Source organism: Clinocottus analis, unplaced genomic scaffold, assembly GCF_023055335.1.
Source record: "Clinocottus analis isolate CAN_PGR_092001 unplaced genomic scaffold, fCliAna1.0.p SCAF_24, whole genome shotgun sequence".
NCBI lineage: Eukaryota > Metazoa > Chordata > Actinopteri > Perciformes > Cottidae > Clinocottus > Clinocottus analis.
In genome coordinates, this window is record NW_027175976.1 from 7,204,415 (window position 1) to 7,217,681 (window position 13,267).

A 13,267-nucleotide genomic window follows, 5' to 3' on the forward strand; every position below is an offset into this window, starting at 1 on the left:
GACTCGGGCCCCCGGGGAAGACTTTCGCCCGAACACAAGAGGGAACAGGTTAGTTGTTGCGCACAATATATCCGCCCAATTATTCGGCCATTTTACATTTAGCATAAGTACCGTTTGAACTATTAATCGTGTCAGTCTGACGCTGTTAGCGGTCTGGGTAATGACGCAGTGTTGCTTTAAATTTCCTTGTTTTATGTATTTTGATTTTTCTATTTCCTGTCAGTAACCGTGAGTGATGTCAACTCAGGAGCCCGAACAAACCGTCTCCACCCACAGTCTGCCCACAGCGAAAGCAAACGAGACGCAGCAGTGTTTCATTATGAAGGCTTCAGAGGAAGAGCCGACGCCCGACAGGAAAAAAAAAAAAAAAAAGGGTTTGATAAAAATGTCAAATCTGCGGTTAATTGAGATGAATGGAGCGGAAGAAAGATGACAAAAAAAAGTGTTTGTTGTGTAAATTGCTGCGCAAACTCATGGATGAAATGAAAGGCTGGCTGGTTTGATTAAATTAAAGCGAGCTTAGATCTACAGACTGTTAATTACCTAACCCAACGCGCGTGTGTGTGTGTGTGTGTGTGTGTGTGCGTGTGTGTGTGTGTGTGTGTGTTTATCCCGGTGTTTGAGCTGCTGCGGGGGGGCATCTGCTTTGGGAAGGATCGGGCGATTACAGCAGCGTGCGAATGATGAGCATGACCGTTGTGTGCATCTCTGTGTGTGTGTGTGTGTTCATGTGTGTGTGTGTCCTTGGAGCATGAACATCATAATCGTTGTGACAGCTCAGAGTAAGCCGGCGTGTAGCCTCAGCGTATCCACCTTTATTATTGTTTCATTACGTAGTTTTGCTCTGCAGCGCCTCGTCTCAGGTGGACGTGGAGCTCCCTGAGGGAATCTTTTTGTCCTGATCTCTTTCCCCCCCCCCCAACAGTCAGGAGTAATAAAATGTAAGAACATGTTCATCCTCATCATCCTTTGACTCTTGGAGATACTGGAGGCAAAGAATAATAGGTTAGTGCAGTTCAAAGTACGATGTAGGAACTAATGCATGCTCATGGGAAATAAAACACACGGAAAACGCGTCCAGACACGATCACAAGGCTTCCTGTCTTCATCTTGAAGAAGGTCGCTGGTCACAGGTTTTTGCAAAGATTTGAGTGTCCGGATGCTTTTTTTCTTTTCCAAATTCAGTATAAAGTTGAATATTAAGGTGTTTAGTTTGAAATGATAGTTTCTAATCGAAGGCCAGAGGGTTCGCTTTGTGTTCTTTGGACATGTTAATCATAACAATGTGGTTTCACCAAGAGAGGCAAATGAGATTTCAACCATTTCATGTTTCTTTGCTGCAAATCTATAACCGCAAAATCTTGTTTCCTCTATTTGGTTATACTTTACGCTTCCCTATTGACCACAACGAGTTAAAAAAAGGAACGTCCGGAGCCAAAGAAAGACGGAGAGAGAGCAAGAAGGTCTGCTGGAGAGTGTTTAGTCAAAGTGTTGAATAGATGTTTCAGGAAGTAGTTTGTCCTTCTCCGCGCTGCCAACGTCATCGTCTCTGGCTCGCACATTTTCCACTGCCTCGGCCAACTCTTTCTCTACTTCACACACACACACGCACACACACACACACACACACACATGCGTTCAACTGGGCACAGATAGACAGCGACACACGTGGACACGCACATCGGCCCTTAAAAACGGTCAAACTAGGTCTCACACACACTCTCACACACACATGGATACGCCTGCTCTTTGCTGCAGACGTGTGTGTGTGTGTGTGTGTGTAGTGTGTGTAGTGTGTGTGGTGTGTGTAGTGTGTGTGGTAGTGGAGCATTTCGCCAGTAGTGATGCTGGTGGCATCAAAACAATGTGGTCCTTATTGGACTGGACACAAAGCCAGGAGCAGGAGGAAAGCAGGGAACGCGTAGAACCAGAACCTGCAGAACAAACGCTCTTCAAACAATATGGATGTTTTATATGATTTGTTTCTATAAGCGCCGGGTGTTTGATTTTGCCCAAAAACACTGCCCCCCCCCCCGTTGTGTCTAAAGCTCCATGAGAGACATTCATTGACACAGCAGGACGACAGCGACGTGCCATAAAACGTAGCTTCTTCCGTGCTTTTTTATTCGAACCAAGCACGTGATACATGGAGGCAGAACATGCACGAGTTTAAGGCTGGCATCGACTCTAAGCGGTGTGTTTCTATGCAGGCGATTGGGTTCAACAGGAAGCAGTTTGTCTCTCCTGCTTCTGTCCTCTGAGGTCTTTGTGCTTCGGGGTTCCCGTCAGTGATTACTATGCAGAACGCTCCCCAACAGGCAACAACAGCCCACTGTGGCTGAAACTATGCTCCTCTGCTCGGCGGCCATGTTTTATCAAGCGGTCACCTCCCGAAGAATCAGATCTGGGGAGGAGGAAATGCCACTTTATTGTGTTTTCTATATTGTTTTCTGCATCAAGTGACGCAGCGTCACGGCTGTTCCCTTTAAAACACGATTTTCAACAATTGTATTTTTGGCATCTTGCGGAAAAACCACCAGCGCATGAAAACATCTGTAGTTTTCTCAAGTGCAAGGGCTCAGTTAGTGACATGGTAAAAGCAAGTGAAGACAATGGAGGTAAAGTGTTACTTCAGGTGATCCACGATGGACACGTTAGAGTCGCTTTCAGCTGTCGTCATTCTGCGTGCAGCTGCTGTGCGAGCGGCTTTAAGGGTTAAGGTTTTGGGAAAACCCGTCTTGTTCCTGGTAGTAGGCAGCAAACTCGGTTAGAGGCCACCGGGGGGGATGAGAAAATACGATTTAATGGCCACTTGAGCCCGGGCGAGCCCAGATGAAATCAGATTTGAGCGTCATTTCTTGATATCAATCGCGGGGTCCGAAGCAGATAACAGATCAAAGATCACATGTAACAGGAAGCGAAAGCCCACTGAGTCGGTGATGGAGAGGAGGATGCTGAGGCTGGGATGAAGGATGTGGGTCTATGTGGAGAAGGGACGGCCCCGTGTGTTGCATGGTAATAATAATAATCATAATGCATCTTTGAATTCTTTCATCAAAAATAATGAACTCATCTCTCTAGACGGCTTCAACTTTTCGAAAAAAAAAAGAGGTAAAATCCACGAGCCCCCGCTCATAAACTTTAATTGCGTTAATTCATCTCCATTAAAGCTCCGTTGTTTATTTGTTTTGGTTGAAGTTTGTTCAGAACAGTCTTCAGCGTTGTTGTTGTTTCCTTTAATGTCTTCAAATCTGAAAAATGAACAAATGAGAAGCTGCAAGCAGAGGATTTATTACATTACCACATGAAAGAGGAACGCGGCAAATCTGCACACGCACATCTGTATTTGGAAAACATTTGGAATAAAGAAGTTGCTGATTCATTCAATTATTGGTTTCATTGATTTATTGTTTGACTCTAAAATGTTTTAGTTATTTAGCTCCTTTAAAGCCTTTTGTATGAATATTATTAAAAGTTCTACAAATTGACATGAGAGACACAAAATGCATGTTGATGGTCCTGATGCTGCGTCATGCGCGGCAGGCAGCGCTCATATTTGTGTGAAAGCTAATTGTTTATATATATTTGAGTGGGTGTAAATCCCATTTACACACAATCACTCTCACGTCCACGCAGAGGTTTTCTTTCTTTCTTTGCGTGGTCGTGTTCAGTCATAAATACTCACCCGGCCCCATCCGTCAGGTGCTGCCGAGTGCACATTAACTATGTGTGCGTGTGTGTGTGTGTGTGTGTGGAGACAGATGTGTGTTTATGAGCGGTTGGTTTACAGGCCAGGCCGCCTGCGGGGACCACACAAACACACACAAACACACACACACACCACGTCTCCTGTGTTCATGTGTCATGGTTACAGGGCCGAGGGGTGGAGGGGGGAGGGGGGGGAGGGGGGGGAGGGGGGGGGGGACGTCATCACACCTCGGGATTGACACGAGACAAAAGAGTCATTGTGTTAGCTGTAATAATGAAATATAGCCATACAGACTGAAGGAAAAGGAGGCGGGGGAGAGAATATAGGAGGCTGAAAGGTCGGCCGAAGTCTCACTTCCAGACGTAAGCGCTACCGTTTGCCGCCTTTGTGTCACGAAGCTCCAGCGAGAGTCTGTTCAACTGAAACCATCTTCAAATATGTCCGCGGGAGCGATTTAAAAACCCATCTTTCTTCCCGGCCGGTGCGCTTCACTCCACGCAGAGCTTCATTAAAATTGGAGCGCAGCGAAGACGGGCGAGGAGACGAGGCATTATTTTTTGCCTTAATTATGAACGATGGCCTCATTAATCGTAATCCAGCCGCAGGAGTCGGAGGAGTCCACGGAGGCTGTGCGAGAGAGGAGGAGAGCAGGAAGAGGAGGAGCTGGTGGGAAGCATGTGTCTGGGGGCAGAGTGACACCTCCAGGCTAATGGACGCCATCATTTATGTTGCAATGATGATGTAGCGCGTCTGTCATCTCCAGGGTGCAGACAGGTGTGTGTGTGGAAACTCGACTATGACACACTGTTCATGGAAGTCCGCACGTTTGAATGCACATTTACAGGATCTATATGTTATTCTCACATGCAAACGCATCTCATGACAGTAAATGAAACGCTCTGACTTTTAAGATGACCAGCACCAAGGTTGTATTTTATTTTTCTTAACAGTACATGTGAAGACAGATTATTGTTCTTATCTTCACAACACAGACACACGTGTTTCTGATTGTTAGCAGGTGTCCATTTACTCTAAATCTGTAATATCAACACATTTACCCCAGGGGATGAAAAACTATCTATCTATCTTTCTCTCTAATATTTACTGTAAATCATTGCAAAATATATGTCATTGGAGGTCACTGTAGCAATATATTTTAAAACCTATTAAGATTTAACTTCTTCTTTATCAGTTTTTCTGTGACCAGACGACTCCTGCTTTACTTTAGGACCCCTCGTTGATTGACCTGCTGATTCAAGGGTCCCAAAAATGCCATGAAAGTTTGACGTGGGCCCGAGTTTACACATTTCAATTTAGATTTGCTGAACCAAAACCCAAACATATGCAACGTGCCGACCATAGAAGAATAAGAACGTCAGCAAACGCTTTCATGAGATAAGTTTTGGCATTTCTGCTTAAAATGAATAATATTGGAGCTGCATGTGTTAGTTATATGGCTGCAGGTATTACATCACCATAGGGCCACAACATAGGGCAGTTATTACAGTAGTGAAACAAAGGAGAGGAGGAGGAGCACATCAGGAGACATGGGGGGAAGGAGGGAGGGAGGGAAGGAAAAAGGGGAAAGGAAGGGAGGATGTATTATTCTGTCTGTTGAGACGGGGTTTGGTTTGTTTAAGAGCTGCTGCAGTTCTGTGATTATGAAGAGATATAAAACATCTCTAATCTTTATCTCATGCAAGTGTCTCACTGAGAAATGTCCGTCTGACATTCATTTTTGTCTCCAGGGTTGTCAGACTGTCAGAGGTGGCCAAAGCATATGAGAGAGGAGAGAGAGAAGGAGAGAGAGAAGGAGAGGGAGAGAGAGAGCATTTTTAATTTGCTTACTGTTTGGTAATTATCATATCCACCATCTGCTACGGAGCATATGATAAGTAGTAGAAGGAGCAGCGCTGCCAAGAGGAGATGGAGGGTGAGAGAAAGCACAATGGAGAGGCGTCCAGAGGGGGAAGGGAGGCGTGGATGAAGGGATGAAGAGGAAGGAGAGGAAATCATTCCCCCTGTGCGAGTGTGCGGCTACCTGTGTTCACGTCTGGCTGCTCGCATGCACGCATGTGCCGCCGCATACATTTATGCACGGGTGTGTTAGTGTGTGCAGCCCGGTGGGCGGGTGTGGCGGGTACAGAGAGAGAGAGAGAGAGAGAGAGAGAGAGAGAGAGAGAGAGCTATTTATAGCGGCAGCCCTCACCTAGCTGTGAGCGCTGTGTGTACGAGGAACCGAGAGGCATCATGGGAGTCCCAGCAGGCCTCGCCTGCCTCGCAACGTTATGTCAGCGCTCGCCCCACCGCCTCCCCGCTGTCTTCCTCCCTCAGCCTGCGAGTTGATGGAGCTGAATCTGCTTGCAAACACGCCTTCAACGAGTTGGAGTCTCTCCGCAGACGACGGCACAACAACAACAACAACAACAACTCGACGGCCTTCCGCCAAATTGAAAAGTCATGCCGCCGTTTGAGAAAGCAGACTTCGGCGTGTAGACTTGTTAAGTCGGTGCAGAAACAGTGAATGATTGCTTTTGATGAATTCACTTCATTTCGCTGGCTTCAGGTCGTACCGGCGCCTCGTCTAAGGATGTGACAGAGCCGGTGGGAATGCTGGATTTTCATTTCCTTTTCTTTCGGCGGGAATCGAGCCAAATATTTTGGGCTCTGCAAACCACAAAAAAAAGAAACGTTGTGTGCAGAGTGGGCTCATTTCAAACTAGAATATTCTTAAAGTTGTCTGGTACTTTGGGAGAAGTTGATCCAGACTCGAGGAACAAACGCACAAAAACCAACACCGTGACTCCTCCCCAGTGTGGGAAGTCCTTCCTTCCTGCTGCTGTCAGGCTGCACAAGCAGCTGAGCTCACAAAACACCTCACACAACCACTTTGACCACTTCAATTACGTCAACTGGTGCAATATAAATACATTTAAAATGAAACATTTTGTGGATTGTTCACTGTTTTACGACTGTTACTTCTTTTTGTCTTTTGCTGCTGTAATCTAGCAATTTCCCCACGGTGGGACGAATAAAGGCTTATTTTATTTTATCTTATGGACTCAAGGCTCTCACAACATATGGATGTTATATAAACTAGCATACTGTCCATATTTATTAAATGAAAGTAATTGCTCTCACTTTAGAAGGGGAAAAATCAAGCAGTTAAGAAACACAATATCTTGCTTACTGTTAGTTTATTATTCTTTTATTAATTAATATCAACATATGTGGTGAGGAACAAGACTATTTTCAATACTCCTGTGTTTCTTTTCAGGATCAAGACATGAGGATTAGGCCTGCGACCAAGTCAATAAGGGGGCTGAAAGATGATGATACAGATATTGAAAGAAATCCAAAATGGATGGTCCTGGTGGGACGGCCTAATAGAGGCCGGGAGCCAGAGAAAAATCAAATTAGGCAACTGAGTGTGCGATAGAAGATGGCCTCGCCTGCCTTTCCCAACGCTGCCATCTGTTTTCTGTGAGTTTCGTTGGAGTTATCACAGCGACAGAAGGCAGAGTTGGCAGTCTGCGACACATTTGTAATTGACAACTAAATGTTTTATACCTGAAGTTTCGGACAAAGGGGTCAGCACCAGAAAGCACAGCGTCGCCTGGGAAAGGACGGTAAGTTCAGGCAGAGGGGTAGAGTATTTACATATGCATGTTAGCGCTGTAAGATATATGAAATATGAGAAAACATAAGAGACCGATGGGTGAGGAGATGAGCAGAGCTTGATGTCCGAAAACCCATAAAGCAGCATATTTCAGAGAAGCAGGTCAACATTTATACAGCATTGAGATGTGGCCAAACTTTCCCAAAGGCATTCTGGGAAATATGCACCAGTTGGCGGAGAAGATTTGGATTACAAATGTGTGCTCAAGGCCTGAAAGTGCCCTAAAATAAGAGTTATAGACCAGCACGAGGCAGTAGTCCTGCATTGTGGCCTTTAATGTTTTTAAATAATGATGAAGCTGCCCCAATAAATCTTATCTCTCACGTATTATAAAAGTGTTTTTGCCTCATTCATCGCCTGGCTACAAAACAAAATGACTGTATATCGGTTGAAGACGGACTTGGTTTGTCCCGCACGACTTAATTAAATTCTATTCAGTCATTTCAAAGGTTGGCTTATTTATGCCGTTACCGACACTCATTGAGAATGACGGCTATTTTTAGCCACTGAAAAGCAGATTCGCGTGGCACTTTGAATAGATCGAATGCAGAATGATTGGTGCTCCTTTTGAAGCCGCTTCAAACGGCCTCAAGAGTGAACATAATACTTAAAAGGTTAGATGAAACAGACGCTATACACTTCGGGATTTTTATTTCAGGAAAAGGACAGAATGGAGCTGCTGACGGCCGGACTAATTGATTTAATTAACAAAATACTTTTGTTCAAATTAAAACTACACTAGCCCCTAACAAATAATTAAAAAGTTGTTTAATCAGTGCAGCTGACAGAAAACTTTCAAAAAAATGAAGGTTTCTGCCGAGTGTGTCCATCACACTCTCAATCCTGCTTAATCTGCAGTTACAGCGCCGCTCAGTCGTATTGATCAAAGAGTCTGTCTGTGCAGATCGTATTGGCAGATGGTGTGTCGCTGAATGAATGAACGACTTGAAAGCGGTCGGACTCGTGAGTGTGTGTCAGTTTGTGTCACGGGGGACAGAAACCGCCTCGAGTCCTGCAGGATGCAAACACGGGTACAGTCGGCATAATAATCTATCAAAGGCTCCGTCTACTTGTTGGAAATGATTTCATGTTGCTCTTGAGAGTATTTTTTTATTCGATGCCATTTGCTTTTTGCTTCGACAATTCTGGTCCAAGAACGTGCCGCGAGAGCTCATTTATAGCGAATTATGAATATAATCGTAATCTTTTAATATTGTTTGAGTTGTACATGGAGCATGTACATGTGAATTGTCTATTATTGAAGCCCTTTTTTTTCTCTCTTTAATCTGATATATATATATATATATATATATATATATATATATATATATATATATATATATATATATATATATATATATATATATATACTTATATTTATTTGTGACTTTATATCAGCACCATCCCGTTTTAGGGGACACTCGGGCTTAAAGTAACAGTTTCAATGTTGAGATGGAGAATTATTACCAGTGGCGGGCCGTCAGGGCCAGCGAAGCCTTCTCTGCTGGCCTAAACACAATCACAAAGTTTTATAATACAACTTTTATTATAAATATATATATATAAATACATATATATATAAAATAATTAAATTGTGTTTCACAAATAAACTAAATGTATCAATTATTTTTCCCTATTATCTTATATTCTCATGTCAGCGCTCCTGTCTTGTCTCATCCAATCAGATTTCACCTGTTGTTTCTCTATGCAGGAATCGTGCGTTAAACGACATGCTAACTGCCAGCTAGCTAGCCTTAGTATCTGCTATCATGTTGCATTATTGTGATTGGTCACAGAGCCCACGTGACCACTCACATGCGTTGTGATTGGTCAGCCTGCCAGAATTACTTCTGTCAACACAACCGCAAGCTACCAAGCTGAATTAGGAAGAGTTCATGCTGAAACATAATAGAAGTTATGTTTAGTGTTTTATGTGTTTTAACACTCACTGGCTGAAGGAGGAGTAGAACTGGACTTTATGCCTCTTCTTATGGAGAGGTTCCTCACTGGCGTCCATGAAGAGCACTTCCTAACTGTTATTGATCAACATCAGGATGTTGTTGATCAACAACGACATTGGGTGAGTCAACTGTTTTTTTCTGCTTTTTGTGTAGTTGTTTTTGTGTTGCAGTGGCCTCTAGTGGTTTGGAGGCAGCTCGGCTAGCTCGGCCGCTCGGCTAGCCGCCTGCCGCTCGGCTAGCCGCCTGCCGCTCGGCTAGCCGCCTGCCGCTCGGCTAGCCGCCTGCCGCTCGGCTAGCCGCCTGCCGCTCGGCTAGCCGCCTGCCGCTCGGCTAGCCGCCTGCCGCTCGGCTAGCCGCCTGCCGCTCGGCTAGCCGCCTGCCGCTCGGCTAGCCGCGCTGTAGCGGCAGTGGAGGCTGGCTGATAGATCCCACCAAGCTGTGTGGATGTGAGTCTGTATGCTGCTGCTGCTGCCGCTGCTGCTGCCGCTGCCGCTGCCGCCGCCGCCGCCGTGAATTTTGCACGTTATGTCTCTGCTACTGCGGCTAAATGTATAATCCACACGCCAGCTGCACAAGTCAAAGATGAGGAAAAAAAAGTTGCGGTATTGTACAGTAGTTAATATCATTCGTTCTGATCGGCTCGTGCTCTTGTGTGTGCAGTGTGTGTTTTGTTGGATAGTTTTGACATGTTTTGTTATAACTGTAAGTTATTATATTGCGTGTTTGAACAGCTTTGTGGGAAGCAGTGTTCTGATGTCTGATTTCTGGGGCTTTTATTGTGAAGGGAAAAACGGAAAGAGCGGAGGAGAGGAACGTGTGGGACGAGAATAAAAGGGGTTTGTGCAAACTTCGCTGCTTGTTGTTTCATTAATAAAGTGAATTACAGTGTTACTTTTGTTGTACAAGCTTTGCATGTAGTTTGCGTCAGCAGGAAGTTAAATATTATATTTAAAATTGGGATTTGTTCCTGTAATCTCTTTGTGACGGGTTTCGTTTTCCTTGCGGAGTTTAATTTAGCTGCTGCGAAGCGGCCCAAAGTCAATATTATGGTTTTGCTTGTCAAACTCTCCAGAGGCCCAGACGCCTGAACAACTGTCCAGTTTGTCTTCCACCCAGACATGAGAGGTAAACAGACATAAAAGTAGGGAAACAGAAAATAAAACTAGTATTTACTGTCTTAATAAATCCTCCTTGTACGTTAACTGTTTGTTCCTCCTCTTTATTCGCCTCGGTATAAAACATCTTGCGTACTGTTTGATTATTTCTTGCTATTAGTGTGACTAACATGCTTTCATGCTGTGTAAAACATCCCCTAATCACCCAACTTAGTACCAAATTGTCTAACCATCTTTATTAATATTGTTCAAACTGTATTTTCTGCTCAAAAACGGTAAAAAGTCCTGCCAAACACACGCACACACACACACACACACACACACACACACACACACACACACACACACACACACACACACACACACACACACACACACACGTACGCTGGCAAAGAGGACCTCTTGAAGCTGCAGATGCATCTTTATTCCCTTTTTCCCTCTGAACCAGATTCATGAATAATAGATAACAAGGGGTGGAGAGATGGATGGATAAAGTGAATGGGAGAGCGAGAGAGGGAGGATGAAAGAGGGGGATCAGAGGGAGAGCAGCATTAAGACGGCCAGCGACACTATGAGACGATTACGGCGGCGAGGTCGAGGAGGAGGAAGAGGAAGCGAGGCGTGAAAACAAGCAAAATGTGCCAGGCCGAAAAAAAACAACAACTATGGCAGAGTGAGAGAAAAATGAACGTGCATGGGCGAAGGAGGGAGGGGAGCTGACAGGATGATGGAGAGGTATTAGGGGAGAGATGGGTGAGAGAGGGAGGAGAGGGAGACAAATCAATGGAAGATGAGCTCCATTTCTGAAAAAAACATGTCTGAAATGAGCAAAACGGTTTGGCTCAGGCTGATGGAACGACACACTGGTGGTTTTAGTTTCGTAATTGCCCTGGAAATTAAAGAAAGAGTCGCTGCTCTTTCTCATTTCAGTCGACGTTCTTTCTCTCCGATCACGACTCTCCTTCTTCACCTCCATCGTTACCGTCTGAAGCGGGGCAGGAAGTAGGACCATTAAGTGCCACATAAGTGTTCGCTCTAATGGCCGTTAATGGGATCTCTGTGTTTCTCTCGCACCCGTAAGCAGTGTTTTCCCTCTTCTTCATTATGCGGAGAGAGATCGGCCGAGAGAATGTGAGGCGAAATGGAGGCTGTCGTCATTAACCGGCGTCGAGAAGTGGAGTCGGAGAGACGGCTCTTTTTGTTTTATTGACATTCCTGAACCGTGGCCATTGCAGCCTCACTACCACACCGCCAGATCGAATCCATATTTTGATTATGAGCAGCGCCCTTCACACGCTTCGGTTTCCAGTGTTTACCCACGAGTTCTCCTTCGAAACGTTCATTCTATTGATTAACCTCTCGCTGATCTCTTTTGAGTGATCGATATGTCTGCAAAGAAGCACAGGACGCTGCATCTACGAGATATGTTGTTCATTTCAAACTCGACAACCATGAAACCGTGAAACGTCAGTGGTGGCTTTTCATTTTCAATCTGGGAGTGGGGATTATGTGTCGGATGTGTTCAGGAAACCTTTTCGGCAAATCCGAATTGTTGCACCTGGAACATTTTTTCCTCCCCCCTCGACTAAAGGATGATATTGTCACAAAATTAGATGATGAGGATTCTGATCAGATCCCTGGTCTGACCGTGGCTAACCTTTCCCGCGTTTCGCTCCCCGACGATGGCGCTCTGCTGTTTATTTTCAAACGCACGCGCAGAAACACCTCGGAGAAGCGTGAAAGAGTTTCAGTCTGATTACGCTAATTAATCCCCTCGCGGGGTGACGCCGAGGCAGACAGAAACTTGTAACAAACCCAGAACACACGCTCGTCCTCATGCTGCTCTCTCTCTCTCTCTCTCTCTCCAACTTCTTCTTCTTCCATCTCAGAAGGGAATTCAGCCACCTCGGTCCTGTGGATCCATTTTTCTTCTTCCACGTCATCGTCAACATCTTTCTGACGGTGCACAAGGAAAGTAATCAACTTCCAGGAGGGAAGAAATGTAAATGTACGCACCTCTTCTTCCTCTTCCTTCTTTGTCTATTTTATGGCACACAACCAGCAACACAACCAGCAACACAACCAGCAATACAACCAGCACCATACAGCACATGCATTCCATTCTTATTCATGAGCAGTAAAAATTGAAAATGCGTAACATTATTTCAGAGAGATGGAGTCTGAAGGTCCCTTTGTGCAACATTTTGGAAATGTAAATACATGCAGACAGCAATACAGTTATTGTGACTGTTGATCGTCTTTGATGCATTCATCTAGCTCTCGTAATTTGTTTTTATAGAGCAGTTCTTTCTCCCAAAAGCATATCAAGGATTTGTCGATTGCATTCCCTAATGCGGCATCGTAAATTAGATCTCGTGGCTTCTACTTCAATAAAGCAAAAGAAAAGGATCTTTCTTCTCAGTGCATTGCTGGCGGGGATAAAGTGAAGACTCTTGTTGTCGTTTTTTCATTTTTTGGGCTGTTTCCATCTGCAGTTTTCCTTCTGATTTCTCTCAATCTGATCCAAAAAACAACATCCTGAACGTGTTGATGAAATATTAATGTTCAGAGACGACTGCGGGCAATCTGTTATTGAAGAGGAGTGCTTCTGGATCTGGAAAGCAGTGCCGACAGCCTGATGATATGAGATGAATATTTTGCTGTAACGTAGCATCTCCCTCTCTCTCGGATGCATAATATTGTAAATCTTGTATGTGCTTCCACATTCGTTCGCTCCGAATGAACGAGGGAGAACGAGCGTTCCCTCCCCCAGCTGACGCCTTCCCTGCATGCATGTGGGCTG

The 13,267-nt window shown here is 44.8% G+C and overlaps 1 protein-coding gene across 1 annotated transcript in view; it reads left to right on the forward strand.

Moving 5' to 3' along the window:
* Positions 1–9,305: 9,305 nt before the first annotated feature.
* The window catches only part of ccdc28a (coiled-coil domain containing 28A), a 142,844-nt gene continuing 138,882 nt past the window's right edge, over positions 9,306–13,267 (forward strand). Inside the window, exon 1 of the mRNA XM_068590520.1 lies at positions 9,306–9,468. The gene's annotated coding sequence lies outside the window, so the exon portion shown is untranslated. The remainder of the gene's footprint in view (positions 9,469–13,267) is intronic.